At 30.0% G+C, this 11,097-nt stretch overlaps 1 long non-coding RNA gene across 1 annotated transcript; it reads left to right on the top strand.

Annotated features, from left to right (window-relative positions):
- Positions 1-756: 756 nt before the first annotated feature.
- On the top strand, positions 757-3,949 carry LOC124542725. The gene is made up of 4 exons (XR_006967366.1): positions 757-1,053; positions 1,215-1,412; positions 2,198-2,376; positions 2,814-3,949. It is a non-coding gene; the product is annotated as an uncharacterized LOC124542725 (long non-coding RNA).
- The last annotated feature ends 7,148 nt before the right edge of the window (positions 3,950-11,097 follow it).

Raw genomic sequence — 11,097 nt, 5'->3', positions numbered from 1 at the left:
AATGTCTCCTTTGTCTCGAATATCTTCAAATGAAACCAGGGGTAGGATCTGGGCTAGTATTTTACCCAAACATAAACCAATGTAGTTTTAAATTACTCACCATCGTTTTTACAACCAAAATGACACTTGAATCGGGAGTTTGATGGTATTTTCAAGTCAAATAAAAGCTAGAGCTATAAACTTCCCGTTTCCGTTTGGTTAAAGTCGTTACTAATTTTGTCAATGTAAAATGCTGCCAGCATCATGAAATTATTAGATTTTTTTATAGGGCAACAAACAGAAACATTTTTGAAATAAAATGATTTCGAAATATTCATCTGAAACATCTACTAAATAATAAACCCTATTTAAAAATACAATAAAAATATTTTTAGATCTTAATGTTTACTACTCTGCTAATGTCATCTAGCGAACAACAGTTTAAAAGTTTAAGTAAGTTTAGGGGCATTGAGAGTGTGTGTTGAGAGTTGCATGCCCCTGATCCTATGTGACATAGGCGAAATAATCTGTGCCCTGTCGGCACTCGGCACAACTAAAAGCAGGGGGAGAACAGTCTAGTACTTTGCCTATATTTGTAGGACTACAACTATTAGTACCAAATATTTACATAGATGGTGTTGTAAATAATTTTCGTTAACTACCAACTTTGGTTTGTTTTAATCTGTGGTTTTACTTATCTGTGCGTAAAACGTTATAGATACTTTTAAAATTTAAAAAAACTTTGTTAAAGTTTGTCGGACTTGTGCTTGGCTTGCGTTGTTACATGTATCATAATTTCGATATTTGTGTTTTTCTTCTCTTCATTAAGTGCGTTGAGTTGTAGGTTTCGCCCTCCTCCGTATTTCTATGAAGAAATAATAAGTGCGTTGAGTTGTTAGGTTCGCCTTCTCCGCTTTTTTGTGTACAATTATTTTTGCGAAAGGACGCTTTGCGAAAGGACGCTTCTTTTTAGTGTTATAAAAACTAGAGTTCTGTTTGATTGACATTGAGCAATCTAATTAAACATTACAACGATGCCGAGACGCTGTACATTAGGATGCGCACCAAAAATACGTGAGTACGATAAATGTTATCGTGTTATTTACTTATTATTTTAAATGTTTATACAATTTACATATCACCCAAATGTGTACACCGCAAAGGGTAAGACAAAGAATATTATCCAATATGGAAAGTAGGACTACCATGGTCATAATTTTATTGTTTGGTTTTAGGTGGATTACTCCATGTTTTCCTTAATCCAGAAAAATATACATAACAACACAAAGCTTGGATTAAAATAATAACTGGTGGTCAAGAAACAAACATTGATTTAAAAAAATACAGAATATGTGACCAGCATTTTACTGATGAAGATAGAACCAGAAGTAGCCGTCTCAATGTTTTAGCGGTACCATAATTGTTTTTGCCAGGTAAAGTGTACATTTTTATATTTTTAGTTCCTAATTTATAATTTTTTTTTATTTTGCATAAAAATTACTGTTATATAGAATATTTTAAAAACACTATTAGTTGCTTTAACATATGCAATACTTTAATTATTGTAGTATCGTAGTAAAGTATAATATGTGAGGATCTCCTTAAACTGAGATATAGAGTTAATAAACTGATGAAAGGATATGTTTCATATCAAAGTGTCAATTACCTCTTAAACTTTATTAAAAGCAGCAGAACTATTAATTTTCTACTAGTTCTACTAAAAATAATGTTGAATTGACTGAGGACAAACACTTAACTGATTCTAATTGTAAATTTTGAAGACCTAAAGCAAACTAACACTTTTTTTTTGTTTTAGCTGATAGTTGTATATAAAATATAAAATGAGACTACCTAAAACCTATGAAAAAAAAATCATAAGAAAATATTATCTTCTAACACTTGCAGATGTTAGGTCCAATGTAATATGTATCAATAAGCAGACAATATGTGTACTATTTTAAAATTGTGTTTTTCAAATTATAGACATCTAAAATATGCAGCCATTGGGAGTTTCTGCTACAGTATAAAGTGATTCAGAAATGTCAATAAGATTGTCAAGATCTGACTTAAATAACTTATTATTTAATTAATTAACATTTGATACATAAAATGCTAAGGAATTTTCACATACTTAAACAAATATATATAAAATAAATAAATAAAATTATAACTTGGTTAATTGAATTTAACAATTGATTTATTTCATCTTTCTTTTCAGAAATTTCGACTTATTCACTTATGAGATCAGAATCCCTTACTCCAGGATGTTCTTTCACTCAGCTTGAAACTATTAATGTAACCAAAGCAGATCTACTGTATCATTGCCTGTCAATGATATTTACTTAGAGCACAATTATTGTGTTTCCATTAAAAGTCAAGTTGTAATAAAACATAAAGGTAGGTAATAATTAGACTAATGTTCTAAAGGTTAAAAATATCCTTGTTCGGATATACTAATCTCTAAAAATACTGGTGGGCTTTTAAAATTTATAAATTTTAAATCACTATTATTGAGGAAATTTTATAGATATAGGCAATATAAAATTTTACACTTTGCCTATGTTATTAATATGATATTTTAATTTTATTTTTTTATCTTTCACCACTAGTATCATGATATAGGATGCTAGGATCCTTGATGAACATAAACTAAAAAAAATTAAAAAAATTAGAGATCCATATACAAACTTCACTGTGTTGACGAAACATTGCATCCGGGGGACGTTTTATACCTTGGCAAAACTGAGAATAATTTAATGAGATAGTTATAATATAGTATGATAATATTGCCGTAATTATATTTATCTATAAACTTACAAAAATATTTTTTTCAGCACCCAAAACAGCGATACCAGATTCTATAAGAAACAATAACTTGCAAAGAACAATTAAAAATCTTCATCAAGAAGTGTGAACTGCCTGTGAAAAAGAAACGAAGTTTTCAATACATGTTTTGGAAATTGCAGAATACTTAATTAATCAGCCCACAGTTAATGCTGTAGTAAACAAAATGTCTTATCCCGCAAAAACATTTTCCATAATGCAGTTTACACAAACGTCTAAAAATAAATACGGGCGGCGCTTTACTATAGATGAAAAAATTTTGTCATTGGCTTTATATAAAAAGAGCCCAAAATGCTACTCATTTATGACAAATTTATTTACATTGCCTTCTACTAAATCATTAAAAAGATTGCTCTCAAAGATCTCTATAAACCCAGGAACTGATAACGAAATTCTGTTTGAAAATTTAAAACAACATGTAAGTCAGATGAATACAGAAGATTGTTTGTGTTCATTAATTTTTGACGAAATGTATTTAACTCCCCACATACAATACAATGCATCAAAAGATGAGATTAAAGCAAATCATGCCTTAGTATTTATGGTAAAAGGCTTGCGAAAACCGTATAAACAACCTGTGGCTTATTATTTTACCAATGGCTTAAATAAAATGGATTTTAAAACCTTCATTACTGTTATAATATGTAAAATTTTTGATACTGGTTTAATAGTTGTATGTACTGTATGTAACCAAAGCACTGTAAATGTTAGTGCCATAAATGAGTTGATAAATAATACAAAGGCCATGTTTTTAAGGAAATGAAGGGTAATTTTTTTTATGATCAATTAAAAAAAAATTATTCTGTTATTTGATACTCCTCATTTAATGAAAGGACTGCGAAACAATCTCCTTTCAAAAAATCGTAAATATTTTGATTCTTCGGATAATAAAGAAAAAATTGTGAAGTGGGAATTCTTCGAGCAAGTCTACTGAGCTGACAAATCGTTTGGTGAACTTAGATGCTTACAAAAGCTTACTGAAGAGCATGTTGTTCCAGATAAGATTAAAAAGATGCATGTCAAAACTGCTACACAAATATTCAGTCACAGTGTTGCAGTAGCCACTGAACATTTGTCAGCTCGAGAACAAGTACCTCTTGAATGCAGAGACATTTAAATAAAACTAGTTATTACGGGTAGACTACCCGTGACCACGAACGCTGTAAAGTGCTCGAAACGTCGGCATGTCCAAAATAATTAATATATGCGATTAAAATCCGTAATAACTAGTTTTATTTAAATGTGTAATAATCGCGAAAATTTAAGACAACATTATGCAGAGACATGATTAATTTTTTTTGTTAATAGACAATCTTTTCGATTCCCTAAATTTTTCTTCTTTTAAAGAAACAAATGGGAAAATATTCAAGGGAGCTGTTCGAAGAAATTCCCCACATCACGAGTTGTGGAGTAAGTCATCTTAATGTTGAAAAGTATCAGATTTTATAAAGGAAACACTGAATTCACTCCCCCAACTAAAAAAAAAAATTTATAAAAACTATAGAAGGGTTTCAAGCTCTTTGGAAAATTTTGTCTGAAAAGTATTCTTTTGACTGTTTGCTGACTCGTAACATGAACCAGGACCCAGTCGAAAACTTTTTTGGCAATATAAGAAGCTATGGAGCGAGAAATGTTGCGTAGCGTTTGAGGGTGCTTACAAATCAATTTTACTTAATAATTATAATTCGCCCCATTCTTCTCATGCTAATTGTGAAATCGACAACAATAAATGTTTACAAAATTTAAATATTTTTTTTCAAGAAGGGACCAAATCTTAGATCTAATAATTCTAAAGAGAAAAAAATTTATATACCTATAAACGAAGACATATTAATTGATTTAGAAAAAAATAAATTGGATAATGGCCAAAGAAATTATGTATGTGGGTGGGTTCTTAAAAAGAGTAGAAAGTATTGTCAAAAATTGTAAATTATGCAGACGCAATACAATTTGTAAATATGATGAAAATAGAAATGAATACATAACAGCAAAAGAATATTTTTCAAAAAAGAAGTGGCTATGCTACCCTTCCACAGAATTAACTGATTATTTTCAAGATGTCCAATGTATTTCTGTTTCACATTTAAAAAAAGACGTACCAAACCAAGGAATTAAGAGAAATATAAAATTTTATGTTGATATATTTGTAACGTCTCCTTTAAAGTGTGACATACACAAAATAGAATTAAATGACTTCTTTTTGGATACATCACTAAATGTATTAATTACAATTGGAGTAGGAGTATTAATAGAATTCTATGTGGTAAAATAACTAATTATGATTACATGAATGAATTAAGTTATTGCTCAAATGTATTATAATAAGTTTAAGCAATATAAGTTAAAAAAATAAAACTGTTTTATAAAGTCTTGTGTTTTGAATAATCTCCTTAATTAAATCGTTAAGCGCAACTGGCACAACTGTGCCAGTGTGTAAAACCAATTTGTTGTCAAACATATAATTTGTAATATAAAATTGTTTCCGTATCTTCAAAAAAAATGTTGAAATTAAAATAGTTTTATGCAATTCGGTATTATGAAATGGATAATATAAGTATTATAATACATCTACGTACATATCCATAAGGGTAGTACAAAATGTTGTCAAGAGATGGCGCTTTAAACGCAATTAGTTAAAGGGAAACGTCAAATATATCGTATCAAATAAGATTAAAGCTTACACAGAGAAGATTCCTTTGTTGGATGCTAAAAAGAAAGATATAAAAGAAATTGTGAATAAAAATGTTATTCCAAAGACTTATAACAATATTTTTACAAATATGTTTTGTGAAATATTATTATATAGATTTGAAACACTGGACATTATCATTAATTCTGTAAGTGATAGCTTAATAAAAAAAGAGACTGACTTAGAATTATAAAGAGTAAATAATGGTGTTGAGTTTTAGAGCTTTTGTATTGAAAATTAATTTTATAATGTTATCTTTTTTTGCTAAAATAAAATATGCCAATGTTGATAATTTAAGTTCTATTAATACTACATAACATTGTGTTTTTTTATTATTATTAACATTATCACATAACAAAAATGATATTCTTCTTATGTAGAAAAGACTTCTAATAGCAACTGTGATTATAAAAGTAATAAATATAATAATTACCTAGTGAGTACTATCTAGTTTGATATAGGCCACTAGAATAGTGTTTTTTTTGTTCCTTGTTGTTAAATAAAAACAAATCATTTTCATTTGATTACAAAATTATTTTATTCCTATTCTTAATCTTGTTTTAATTATGTTAGAAAAGCTAGTTTTTAGCTTAGTGAGTTATTAACAACAACAGTAGTATTTTTTTTAAGTGAAAAGTAATGTAACTCATTTCTATTTGAAATAAAGTTAGGTAATTTTAAATATGGTCCAAGAAACTTTTTTAATATTTAAAGAAAGTTCAACTTACTAGAAAAAATATGACTTTTTTCAAGTTTTGTGGCAATAGTATTAATAATATTTCATTAAGCAAGCTTTATAACATATGAGTAGCATGTAGGTAATAAATAATTAAAAGAGTAATATTTTTTCAATACCTCTGGTAAATATTCCAAAATTAGTTTTATATCATTCCTAAAAAGGTTTCGGTTTAGTAAACTTCTCCAAGGGAGGGAGTAGAAGGGGGGAGGAGTTAGTGGAGATTATTCTTCCTATCCCCCAGTACTATTCCAATCATGTGAATTTACTCTGTTCTTGAGATATTGACAAAATCTTATAATTCTAACCTTAAAATTTTATCAACAGTTTAGAAAGTCAGTGGCCTTTGGATGTGCAGCACCCCCTTCGCGCCTTCGGTTTCCTAAAAAAACACTAGGGGTAAGGCCGACAATACCACATAGAGTCGGAGTAAAAATAGTCAGTTTTGAGTCAATTTTCAATAAAAAGTTACAAGTCTAACCTTTTTTTTTTTTTTTTATGACTTTTATTAGTGCCGAAAAGGCACAGATTATTTCGCCAATGTCACGTGCGATGGAGAAGACACGATGTAGATTGATCGGTTCGGTCGAGATTACATGCTCAAATTAATTTTGAAGGCATAATAGCACTAGACGAATTGGAGACCCATAACCTAAAACAACACAACAATAATAATTACATAAAAAGTTAATAAAATAAGGCAACTACTATTAAAATGCATAACAACAATCACAAAATAATTTACAACTTAATCTTATTACGTTCAATATATTTACATAGAAATTTATAAAATGGACTAAACACAAACATTAACAAACATTCAACGTTAATAGGGCGAGGGACTTTAGGAGGGAGAACGTCGTACATAGGATATATGAGATTGGGGCAGGAGAACAGTATATGGGATAAGGAACCTTCGTCTAGACCACATTCACACAAAGAATGATCTCTAACTTTAATTTTTCGCAGATGTATGGGAGTACATGCATGACCAAGGCGTATACGACAGATGGTTGTGGTGACCCAACGATTAGCTTGCCTGTGAAGTGAAAACCAAGGTCGCCTTGGAATGTCTGGTTGAAGAGAAGCATAAAATTTACCCTTCGATTTTGATGATGCTTTCCAAAGAGAGTTCCAGGATTTATCGAGTTTTCGCTAGAGCACACAAGTCCTGAGTAGAATTTTTAAAATGATTAGATAAACCAGATGATATAGCAGATCTAGCGAACGAGTCTGCAGAGTCATTGCCTGTTATACCAGAGTGACTTGGTATCCAGACTAATAATATTTCCAACCCTTTTTGATGGCAGGCAAGCAAAGCTTCCCTGATCTTAAGGATGATAAAAAATCTTCGCCTGCTACGAAACGGATTTTCCCTAATTGCGAGCAGGCAGCTCAGAGAGTCTGTCAGAATTACAGTCTGTCTTAAGTTATGAGAGTGGGCAAATAGGATTGCTTCCAGAATAGCAATCGCTTCACCGGAAAAAAATGATGTTTCAGGAGGGGATTTAAATTGGAGGATAATTTTGAATTTGGGTATCCAACAGGCTGAACCGACACAGCTATCAGGGGATATTTTAGAGGCATCAGTAAATATCTGGAGGTGGTTTGACCAGTTTTGATGAAAAATTCTTTGAAACTTAACATTTGTATCAGGGGCTCCTTTGATTAGACCAAGGTCTGTAACAATTGGAGGATTATGGACAAGAGCTCTAAATGGAGTGGAAAAAAGAGGATTAAGATTGAATCTTAATATAGGATGAGGGAGTTTTGTAAATTTAAAAAAACTGTCTAATAGCAAAGATTTACTATTAGGGCGATCACATAGTTGGGACAGTATGTTTAAACGGGACCAGAGAGGGTGAGAGGACAGCTGTAATGATTTTAACACAAAGCGGTCGCATAAAAATTGTCTTCTCAGTTGAAGTGGAGGATCAACACATTCAACTTGCAGGGCGTTAGTAGGAGAAGACTTCATAGCTCCTATAATTATTCTAAGTCATTTATGTTGGATTTTATTGAGTTTATCCGATGCAGATTTATTAAATGGGTCTAAAACAAATAGTCCATAGTCCAAATGACTACGAACTATTGCATTGTACAGTAGTTTGAGAGAGTAGTTTTTTGTTTTTATCGAATTAATGATTGAAAAAACTTATCAAAATATAGCATATTGGAAGATTTCTGCCCCACATAAATTTATAAAATGAAACCTATCATCTATTCCTACAATATCTTTAAGGTCTGGGTCCTAATACGATTCATTTTTGTTTTATCGAATTAATGATTTCAAAAACTTATCAAAAGATAGCATATGGGAATAGTTCTGCCCCACATTATTTTCTTAAATGATACCTTTCATCTATTCCTACAATATCTTTAGGGTCTGGGTCCTAATACGATTCATTTTTGTTTTATCGAATTAATGATTACAAAAACTTATCAAAAGATAGCATATGGGAAGAGTTCTGCCCCACATAATTTTCTTAAATGATATCTATCATATTTTCCTACAATATCTACAGGGTTCTGGTTCCTGAAACGTTTCATTTTTGTTTTAATCGTATTAATGATTTAAAAACTTATCAAAAGATAGCATATGGGAAGACTTCTGCCCCACATAAATTTATGAAATGATACCTTATATATATTCCTGTAATATCGACAGGGTTCTGGTTCCTAAAACGTTTCCTTTTTGTTTTAATCGAATTAATGATTTAAAAACTTATAAAAATATAGCATATTCGAAGAGTTCTGCCCCACATAATTTTATTAAATGATACCTATCATCCATTCCTACAATATATACAGGGTTTTGGTTCCTAAAACTTTTCATTTTTGTTTTAATCGAATTAATGATTACAAAAACTTATCAAAAGATAGCATATGGGATGAGTTCTGCCCCACTTAAATTTATTAAATGATACCTTACATATATTCCTACAATATCTTCTGGTTCCTAAAACGGCTACATTATTTTCTTAAATGATACCTATAATATATTCCTGCAAAATCTACAGGGTTTTGGATCCTAAAACGTTTCATTTTTGTTTTAATCGAATTAATGATTTAAAAAACTTATCAAAAGATAGCATTTTGGAAGAGATCTGCCCCACATAAATTTCTTATATGATACCTTATATATATTCCTACAATATCTACAGGGTCTGGGTCCTAATATGATTCAATTTTGTTTGATCGAATTAATGATTTAAAAAACTTATCAAAAGATGGCATATTGAAAGAGTTCTGCCCCACATAAATTTATTAAATGATACCTTTCATCTATTCCTACAATATCTACAGGGTCTGGGTCCTAATACGATTCATTTTTGTTTTATCGAATTAATGATTTCAAAAACTTATCAAAAGATAGCATATGGGAATAGCTCTGCCCCACATTATTTTCTTAAATGATACCTATCATATATTCCTGCAAAATCTACAGGGTTTTGGATCCTAAATCGTTTCATTTTTGTTTTAATCGAATTAATGATTTAAAAAACTTATCAAAAGATAGCATTTTGGAAGAGATCTGCCCCTCATAAATTTCTTATATGATACCTTGTATATATTCCTACAATATCTACAGGGTCTGGGTCCTAAAACGATTCAATTTTGTTTGATCGAATTAATGATTTAAAAAACTTATCAAAAGATAGGATTTTGAAAGAGTTCTGCCCCACATAAATTTATGAAATGATACCTTATATATATTCCTGTAATATCGACAGGGTTCTGGTTCCTAAAACTTTTCATTTATGTTTTAATCGAATTAATGATTTAAAAACTTATCAAAAGATGGCATATTGAAAGAGTTCTGCCCCACATAAATTTATTAAATGATACCTTATATATATTCCTACAAAATCTACATGGTCTGGTTCCTGAAACGTTTCATTTTTGTTTTATCGAATTAATGATTTAAAAAAATTATCAAAATATATATCATATTGGAAGATTTCTGCCCCACATAAATTTATAAAATGATACCTTTCATCTATTCCTACAATATCTTTAGGGTCTGGGTCCTAATACGATTCATTTTTGTTTTATCGAATTAGTGATTTCAAAAACTTATCAAAAGATAGCATATGGGAAGAGTTCTGCCCCACATAATTTTCTTAAATGATACCTATCATCTATTCCTGCAGAATATATAGGGTTCTGGATCCTAAAACGTTTCATTTTTGTTTTTATCGAATTAATGATTGAAAAAACTTATCAAAATATAGCATATTGGAAGATTTCTGCCCCACATAAATTTATAAAATGATACCTATCATCTATTCCTACAATATCTTTAGGGTCTGGGTCCTAATACGATTCATTTTTGTTTTATCGAATTAATGATTTAAAAAACTTATCTAAAGATAGCATATGGGAAGAGTTCTGCCCCACATAAATTTATTAAATGATACCTATCATCTATTCCTACAATATCTTTAGGGTCTGGGTCCTAATACGATTCATTTTCGTTTTATCGAATTAATGATTTTAAAAACTTATTAAAAGATGGCAAATGGGAAGAGTTCTGCCCCACATAAATTTATTAAATGATACCTTATATATATTCCTACAATATCTACAGGGTCTGGGTCCTAATACGATTCATTTTTGTTTTATCGAATTAATGATTACAAAAACTTATCAAAAGATAGCATATGGGATGAGTTCTGCCCCACATAAATTTATTAAATGATACCTTACATATATTCCTACAATATCTTCTGGTTCCTAAAACGGCTACATTATTTTCTTAAATGATACCTATAATATATTCCTGCAAAATCTACAGGGTTTTGGATCCTAAAACGTTTCATTTTTGTTTTAATCGAATTAATGATTT

This window comes from Vanessa cardui, chromosome W, assembly GCF_905220365.1.
Source record: "Vanessa cardui chromosome W, ilVanCard2.1, whole genome shotgun sequence".
In the NCBI taxonomy this organism is placed as follows: Eukaryota; Metazoa; Arthropoda; class Insecta; order Lepidoptera; family Nymphalidae; genus Vanessa; species Vanessa cardui.
Note: the sequence above shows the minus strand (reverse complement) of the source record. Positions and strands in the feature narration are given on the sequence as shown.